The following is a 10444-nucleotide window of genomic DNA, read 5'->3' on the forward strand; positions in this document are numbered from 1 at the left end:
GTCTGTTTGTTTGTTTGTTTAATCTCCCATCTCCCATGCCGTAAATAATGAACTGTCCCAACAATAAATTCGGCTTTAATAATATTTTCAAGAGGGTTGTTGTTTAGCTGGTGATATACGAGTTTAATCCATGGTGTTGCCTGCCTATGGCATACACTCCAATAAATAGAAATTGCAACCATTGCCTAAATGCTCAAAGAACGGAAATGAAATTTCCTATGATTCGTAGGGGAGAGAGTGAAATTGTTCTGGAATGACATAAATGTTGGACAAGCACGGTGTACAGCTAGCTGTTCTGTGCTATACCCCAGGGGTACTTTTATACAGTGAAACTACGCAGGTTTTCAGCAAACCAGCATGACTTTGTGCATAATGTAAGCTTTTATTACACTGTGAACATTACTGAGGTGGGTTGATACGGTCAGCAGACTAGTAGCTCTTGTAATATGCATTAACTATGGTTGTCAATCGTATGGAGGTATCCAGGTACATTAAACCCGTGTGGATTGCAGTTTTCCTGCCTGTTTAGGATTGATAACTACTCCAGCCAATGGAAGAGATGAAGTCCAGGGATGAAGTGTGTCATATCTCTAGTGATTTGGCAGTGGAGCGGGACGGCAACATTTAGAAATTCTCCTACTGTATATTTTCAGGATAAGCTTCAGTGTTATGGGAAGATAACCCAAACACCAAGGTCCTTAAAACTAAATCAGTATTATGCTGACATTGACTTTAGGTAGACCTACATTGACGTCACTTGCTGTAACCGGTCTGATTTGTATATCACTCTACAAATTGTTTAAATCATGTGCTCCTAGTACTCCCATCCTTCGGCTTATAAGCAAAAGTACTTTTCTATCTATATAAATTGAAATATGAGAGAGAGAGAGAGAGAGAGAGAGAGAGAGAGAGAGAGAGAGAGAGAGAGAGAGAGAGAGAGAGAGAGAGAGAGAGAGAGAGAGAGGGGGGAGGGGGAGGGGTGGAAGTTCTGAAATGCTATTCATTGTTTAATTTGAACCATGTTTCTACTAGTCATATTAAAACGTGCAAAGTCATTTTTATAAAAATTTATAGAAGTAAACCATACTAATGACTATAATTTCTTTAATTGATGGGTTAAAATTATAAACTGAGAAATTTGAGTACAACACTGTAGCCAATTTGAATAATGGAAAATGTACTATTCATGGTTTCAAAAATCAGTAAAATATAGTTACCTTGGAATAGTAAATTAGAAATGAATTCGATGGACCTTAGGTAGAGATCACTTTTTACGGTGGGGGGGGGCACGGTAAATTGGGGGAGGGCACCTCAATTTGGAACTTAAAGGGGGGGGGTTATCATTTTTACAAAGTAAATAAAGGGGGGGGGGTACCTTATTTTCAACAACTGAACGAAATCATGAACCACCCTGCTGTACTTAAATTTCCATTCAACAAATGTATGTGCATACAATAAACCATAAACAATGGCTATAAATATACGTTCAAATATAACATAAACTCTTTGTCTTTCAATACATCCCAAGCATATGACATGGAGTCATAACATTGCACCTTTTAGTAAGCAACAGTTTTGTTAGAAATGACCTCAATATTGCAGGCCATTAGTTGCATTGTGTCACTATGTGGTATAACAACTTGCATGTGTAGCTGTACAAGAACACATAAGAAATTAAATACCTTGAAATTTACTGGATGGACTGATTCTAAAATCTGTGCCTCCATTGACCTGAACATGTTGAATTGCACACAAACATAGCCAATAGAGACATAATTTCAAATAATTTAATGAATTTGTATCTCTAAATGTAACTGACTTCCACTGTGCATGTTTTTCCCAAATTTTCTCACTTTCTACTTGATCGTTTTTATCATTATTTGTGATGAAATGATTTAACTTTTGAAACCTTAAAATTAGTGATACGTTTATGATATAACTAAGTTGTGTTTTGCTTCTGAATGGTGCTCTGAATGGCCTCCAAAGGTGTTCATTTTTCAAAAAGCTCTTACCAAGGGAGGGGGCGACACCCCCTCCCAAACGCCTGCATAGAAGGCAGGGCACGACTTGAAATGGTTTAAACTTTTGAAACTTTAAAATTAGTGATACTTTTATGATGTAACTACGTTGTGTTTTACTTCGAATGGTGCTCTAAATGGCCTCCAAAGGTTGCTCATTTTTCAAAAAGCTATTACCATGGGAGGGGGATACCCCCTCCCAACCCCCGCTTGTGTAGCAGCCGCGCACGCGCGTAGCGTGCACTTAATTCTCCCCATACTTTTTCCAGTTCTCTCCCTACTTTGAAACTTACTGAAACCCTTAGGTTTACAATTATATTAACCCCATTTCTAATATTGTACTTTATAATTAACTGAATTAATCTATAATGGTAATAGTTCAGAGATATCCTAGAACTTTTGGTTACTAAACCATGAATATTTTGCATGTCCATGAACAGACAATCATACTTCTCATAAGGTTCCTGTCTAAAGAGCTTTATACATGTGAAGCAATGGATTTGGGACAGCAATTTACCAGATACACTTAAAATTACTGTAAATATAAGAAGTAAAATTAACTATTCAGTGTGCTATATTGTGCTTTGAGAATCTAGAGTGTCTTTTGCAAGAACAAGAAGAATTTTTCTTGTCAACAGATGTCGGGGGGGGGGGTCAGTGTGTTTGTTTATTTGTCAGAGGGGGGTTGGGTTGTTTTATGGGTGAATCGCAGGGGGTCACTATTTTTAAGTACAAAACGAACAAGAAGTCCCCAGCCCACCCCCGGCCGTAAAACTGATCGCTCCCTTACTCAAGTAATGCGTGTGAACATTGTTAGTTCACCCCAAGGACAGAACACCGAAAGACCTTCTATTTGCCTCTATATATCACATCACATGTGACCAGGAGAGTAGTTGTATTAGGGACTCTAAACTCCGAGTCTCAATGTCCCATTCAAAGAACACTCAAAAGAGAACTATATGACCACCGTACTGGGACCAATGCAACAAGACCGGTTGCAATGTGTCCTGGGCTAAAACCAAGAACATGTCTGGTTAAAATGTGAGGTACAGAGAAGGCCATCGTGAACAGGGACCAAGGATACAAACTACCATCATAATGTTTAAGGTTTTAGGAGGAATTTCCTTGAGCCACTGTTGAATATCGTCGACTTAGACCGCCATGATGATCATGATCACAGGCACTCGACTCGTAGGGAATGGATCACAGTTGGCTTCGAACAGTGAGTGCTGAGTATTTCATTTTCAGTGCCCGAGAACTGACAGAGGGAGTGTATCTATGAGTAAATGGTTATTGAATAAATTGATACACAGTTTACAAAGTACATGTGAATGCCTAATAATAATGATTCCTGTTACCATGTTGTGCGTTGTAAGAATGCCGTTTTCTATGTGCATGTGACTTGTGAATGTACACGGCACTCACGGTGTATGCCATACTCGGCATTACAAATACTCCGTAACGAATGTACACGGCACTCACGGTGTACGCCATACTCGGCATTACGAATGTACACCGCACTCACGGTGTACGCCATACTCTGCATTACGAATGTACACCGCACTCACGGTGTACGCCATACTCGGCATTACAAATACTCCGTAACGAATGTACACCGCACTCACGGTGTACGCCATACTCGGCATTACAAATACTCCGTAACGAATGAAAATATGTTACCCGAGTGCGTGTGTATGTACTGTAAGCCTTGCTAAGTTTAAAGTATTTAGTTTAGTTTTGTGTTGTTTTTATACATGTTCTGTTCGTTGTATGCTTACTTACGCCATAACCTATTCACCTTGTATATATACATACTAGAGTCCGGGGTGGGGTGGGGGTGGGGATGGGTGGTAACTCCATGGGTAACATTACGGGGAGGCTCCTCACAAACATTGAACCCGAATGTGTTGTGATACCAATTCTATGCAAAAAGTATACCCTTTCTGATACCAAGTTGAACTTTAATTAGTCTAAGTACAATCGAACTGTTCTTGATCGCTCTGACCGTCTCAGTCCACTAGCACTATTATTATGTGTCGATGGAGTCACTATCAATCTATCAATCGGATGATACCATGATCAGTTATCTGTTGATTAATATCAATAGTGATTCGTTCTTGTCTGACTTTATGACGTTTTCCTATTTGAAGGTAGATACACCAGGTTGAAACGCTTCCTGTGTTGACTGCATAGTCTCTGTTAATTAACGCCAGTTTTGATTCACCAGACCCTTTCTCATAACCCCCCCCCCCATGAAAAGTATATCCTTTCTGATACCAACCGGCATAAAAAAAACGACCCCTTTCGCGCGGACCCTCCCCGTATTGCCACCTATGTGAGTTGCCCCCCCCCCCCGGGACTATAGTAAAGGTATGAAATTAAAATTATTCGATACCCGGTGGAAATCCTCTGCATAGAATTCCATAACAACAAATTTTTAGACAAAATTCTTCAACTATAACCATAAAACCACCACGATTAATAAGATAAACAATACATTCAATAAAACCCACCATCAACTGACAAAGAATTCCACGGCAAGGTAGGAAAATTAGCAAAGATTTTAGATACTAACCCTGGCGAACGGGTAAAATCAAACTTAGTCAAGCGACCTTTGACCTCTAAACTCCCTTGCCTGTGATTGGTCAGTGACACACGTGATCATAAATATTGATCGACAGAGGGGTTGACATACATACATACATACATACATACATACATACATACATACATACATACATACATACAGCACCTGTGAAAACCACCTGTTGATTCATCACTACATGATGTAATGTGCAAAGTACGAAACAAAGACGGTTGGTTCGCCTAAATGTCAATTTAAACTACAACTCTGCTAAATATATAAAACATTAGATCCGATATACAAATATACGAAAATTGTCCAATGTACAACAGACGGCTGTCAAAACTTGACCAAAATAGAATAAAAGCTATATTCGTTATCAGGTTCATCACAGGGTGATTCAGAAACAATGCAACTATATAGGAGAATTGTAATGAATTCATGACTTCTGAGTATTGCATAAACAACCCTAAGATAGAGTCCCGTGAACAATACTGGATGCTATATGGTTCATAACTTATCTTGACATTCTTGACATTTATGTGACCATTCGCCAACAACTAATTAACCCAGATAAGATGTTACTTTGCTCTATGTTATTTCTATCAAATTTTACCAAACCTATCATTCACAACTCCGAAATATTACAAATACACGGTTGACGCTTTGTTACATATAAAGCATTCCCTTCAAAAGAAAATGGGAAATTGGTGTTTCTGTACGGGTACATGTATATGAGAATGGATAGAGTATATATACTCAAGAAGGCAGAGCAAAATACTAAACCATGGCGGTGGCTTATCCTGTAACACATTTGTATAATGTATTTGTCGGAGTACATCATGATCTGAAAGTGTCAAGTGTTAGGGTTCGTTGTATTCCAGAAACGGCGTGACTCACTTTCAAACGCATGCGCAACTTTATGCCATAGTGCATTGTAAATTTACGTGCCAGTATACTAGTATATAGTGCAGAACCACCGTTTTTGTCCGTTGCATATGCCAATAGTGTAGTGTGTGTGCTGCAACCCATTTGGATTGTGATTTAGGTGTTTGTTTGACTTCTTCCACAAGTTGTACAGTTGCGACGTGTGTCAAAACAGTATGAATATTAAGTCTAAATTGTTGTTCTTAACTTGTCTACTGTCTTTACTAACGGATTCCAATGAATTGCGTAGACGTCGTCGACGACGTTGGTGTGGTCCGACGCTGAACTGCTCTGTCAGTGACTGGGCTGCTTGGTCGGCGTGTTCAGCTCCGTGTGGAAATGATGGACAACGGACCAGAACACGATATGTTACTTCGGGAGCAAGTTGTGGTGGATCTTGTCCCTATGGTCTAAGTGAAAGCCAGTCGTGTAACGTTCCTGGATGTAACGGTCACGGCTTACCATTGTCGACATCGTGTAGTTGTGATGGTGACTGGTGGGGTACATGCTGTGATAAAAGTAAGTTGGACGATAATTCATATCTCCGTAGCTAATAGAGTAAGGACACTTTTAAACTATCCAAATACGTATGTTATGTTGAACAAACGACGGTTCTTTGTATTAAAAGCGATAGCTAAGTTACCATCGAAATATCATTACTATTTGCCAATGATTTGTGACCAATCAGAAATCAATATCCCTCAACGTCATCTCCATCATTTACATTTCCAATTGAATTCTGTCTATATGTGAATTTCTGGTTAGCGCGACAGTGTATTCTGTCTGTGGTAACTTGTCACTCTGGATAAGCGGAAAGAGACAATACGTGTTCATTACAATAAATATAAATGAACAAGGAGTGTAATAATACCACTATTATGATTTGATATGCAAGTATTAAACACATAGATAGATTGATACGTTAAATACCACGACTTGCAGTCTTGGTCACCGCTCACCAACATTCTTAAATGTATTTTCTTATTATTAACTGATTTGAATATACATAAACAAACATAGTTCCTAAATTAAACAAGGAAAAATGACAAGTGACGCAATGACTCCTTCAGACAGTTTTTACGAAATTATTCTACCGACAAAAGTCAGTGATTTAGACCGTGACACATTCCAAGGAAAGTATCAACGAGTTCAACAGAAGAGAAACACTTTAATAAATGTCTTTGTTCCGAGCTTACATTTCTTACGAATTACCAAGTTTAGTACAATGTATATACTTTTGCTGACTTTCTGTCATCTTTGTAAAACGCTAAATTTCTGTCACCATGGCGATATGATTCAGAAAAGACGTCATACCTTTCAGGACCACAGAACGTATGAAAACGGAAGCATGATAAGAAAATAACACGTAAATAGTACAATGAACAATGCGAAGTTTGACCCGAAGCTCACTTTGCCTTTGTTCAAACAGACAATAAGCCTGTATACACAGTGAGGAAATCTGAGAGAAAACTAGGTCGTCTAGTCCTTGAAGAAGAGACGATTACTTCAAAATGTGATATGGTGACTTTATCTCTCGTTTACCTATCTATTGATATTGTACTTGCAAATTAGCTTGAATACCACAATGAGAAAGACAGTGTCTTCAAACTTTTCAATGCCACTTCACTTCGAAGAGGGTGTTCGAAAGAGGGACCTATACTTTCAAATATCGACCGTTAATGTTATTTAACAAAAGTATTTGAAGACACTTGAACTCCTCCACAAATAGGACTGAGCGGCAGTTACTCGAAATTCCCAGTGATACCATCACGGTATGGGTATATGTAGAGTCATGATATGGGCGAATGGTTAGAGTGGCCGGCTTGGAATCTGCAAGTTGCAACATATTAATTGTAAAGCGCTTTGAGCACAGAGTGGGAAAGCGCTATATAAAAACCAACATTATTATCATCATTATATGAAACCTTGGGTTGGGTCAGTCCTCAAATTAGATTCGTAAGGACTAGTTTACAAATCCATAACAGGTGATGCCTTACTGAATTAATGTTCAAACCAGATTTATTCCAATAACACGAGACATAGTTACGGCAACATGTACCACAATACATCGGATCCCTAAGATCAAAGCTGAATATGGTAAACGGGCATTTCATTATGTAAAGCGGTACTGTTCTGTGGAACAATCTGTTTCCATCGATGAGATCGGCTCTGAATTCAACGACTTTTAAAGGGGAATTTAAGAATTTAGTTTTCTTAATGTTGTCGGTCGTCGTTTCTGTTATAAGAAAACATGACATCTTGCCGTGTAACTTTTACGTTAGTACGATCTTTTGTCTGTCTGTCTGTCTGTCTGTCTGTCTGTCTGTCTGTCTGTCTGTCTGTCTGTCTGTCTGTCTGTTTTCGTAAATTGTTGTTTTTATCAACCGATATATTTTGCAACGCCTTGCGACATGTTACACTATGAGAACAATATGTGCTCTGCACTGAAATGAAGTCTGCATATGAAAGGCAAAGAGTAGATAGATAGATAGATAGATAGATAGATAGATAGATAGATAGATAGATAGATAGGTACAAACAAACAAACAAACAAACAAACAAACAAACAAATAAGTAAGTAAGTAAATAAATAAATAGATTGACAGAATAACCAAACAAACACACACACACACACATACATACACACACACACACACACACACACACACAAGTAAGAATGAGAGAGAAAAAAGGAGACATTGTACATATTGTGCTATGTCGTGTACGACACAACACGTGTACAACTAGTGTCCTGCAGTACCATCAACGTAGGCCTAGTTGGTACATGCATTGAAATGTGTAATAATAATCGTTCCTGTCCAGGCTATAGCACTATTGCAGTATTAGGTTCGGACATGTTTGCATAGAGCCCTTCTATTCTCAGGTGAGTTGCCAGTAGTTACAATTCACACCTTCGAAGTGGTCGTCCTCGTCTTCGTCGTCCTCGTCCAGTATAAAACTAATAATGCAACACACACTCAGTCTGTTTCTCTCTATTTTGTCATGATTGTTATCAAATGATGCGACACTAACAAACTAACTTTTGCTGTTTTGGCAGTTACAAAGGAAGGTCAGTGCCCAGCTGTAGACCAGGGACCACACTTGGTATGTATAACCATATATATAGCAGAGTGCAGTGATGATGCTCATTGTTCAGGATCTCAAAAATGTTGCAATGATGGATGTCATTATGTTTGTGTTGAACCCACTCCAGGTGAGAATCTATCAAATATTTTGTCTACGCATTTTGCAAAATTCTCTTCTCAAAAACAGACTGCAAGTCAAATCATGTCAGATGTTCTTGCTGTGATTGCAGCAGTTGTCAAAGATGGTCAGTGTCCAGTGTGTCCAGTCATAACAATAGTCATAGTCGATCTATAGTTGTTTGAATCAGAATATAAAACACTCTATTGTGTGTGTGTGTGTGTGTGTGTGTGTGTGTGTGTGTGTGTGTGTGTGTGTGTGTGTGTGCGTGCGTGCGTGCGTGCGGGCGGGCGCGCGCGCGCGCGCGCGCGCGCGTGTGTGTGTGTGTGTAATTGTCTCGGGCAGGTCACTCAAAAGTTTTTGTAAGAAAGTTTGGTTAAGGATACGGGGATGGGGATGGGGGTGGGGTTACTTAATTTCTTTGTTAAATAATGAGAGCTCCTTCAGACCGAATCACTTTTTTTCAATCTCTTTCATGTAGTTCCGAAGCCGGGTCAGTGTCCCGTAGCAACAACAGACCAACTTAGTGTATGTATTGAAATGTGCGATAATGACCACACCTGTCCAGACACTAGCAAGTGTTGCGGTAATGGTTGTGGACATGTTTGCATTCAACCCATCTCACGTGAGTTGCCACAAGTAACAATTCGCATCTTCGATGTGGTCGTCGTATTCTCTGTATTTTATTCATGAGTGCTATCGTTTATTGGTGACATTCAAGTTAAGTGACACAAGCAGAGACTAATATTTGCTCTTTTGACAGTTACTAAGGTAGAGTAGAATGCTTTGATGATGCCCACTGTTCGGGAAGTTAATGCTGCAGTAATGGATGTAGTCTTGTTGTGTTGCACCCACACCTAGTAAATATTTACTACCATGTTATTCTCATTTCTCTTACTGTGAAAGGTGCCAACCCTGTCAATTTTAAGCCAAATTTCTTCCTTACGATAGTGTCTTTCCTTTTAAGATTGAATCATTGTTCCAATATCTTCCATACAGCTCATAAGCCAGGTCAGTGCCCTGTAGTACCAGAATACCAACGAGGTACTTGCAGTGAAATGTGTGGAAATGACCAAACCTGTCCAGGCACGAGGAAGTGTTGCAGTAATGGTTGTGGACGTTCTTGCCAAGAGCCTGTCTCAGGTGAGTTGTCATTATATCTTCAATTTGCACCCTCAACATTGGCGTTGTCACGCGTAACGGAACTGTTTCTCTGTTTTCTATTCGCGACTGCTATCGTTTATTGGTGAGAAGCAATAAATGGCGCGACACTAATGGACAGCATATGATCTTTTGACAGTAGTGTACAGTTGTGGAACAGAGAATGATAGCATTTGTATACAAAAATGCAGTGATGATGTTCATCGTTTGAGATCTAAAAATGTTGCTGAAAGGGATGTGGTCTTGTTTGAGATGCAGAGACTGCTATCCATAATACAATATACATACATACATACATACATACATACATACATACATACATACATACATACATACATACATACATACATACATGCATGCATGCATGCATGCATACACACATACATACATACATACATACATACATACATACATACATACATACATACATACACACACACATACACACATACATACATACATACATACATACATACATACATACATACATACATACCTATCTCCGAAGGGACTGATGCCAGTCTATGTTGCACCTACACAAGGTGAGAAT

The sequence above is a fragment of the Glandiceps talaboti genome, chromosome 16, assembly GCF_964340395.1.
Source record: "Glandiceps talaboti chromosome 16, keGlaTala1.1, whole genome shotgun sequence".
Classification (NCBI taxonomy): Eukaryota; Metazoa; Hemichordata; class Enteropneusta; family Spengelidae; genus Glandiceps; species Glandiceps talaboti.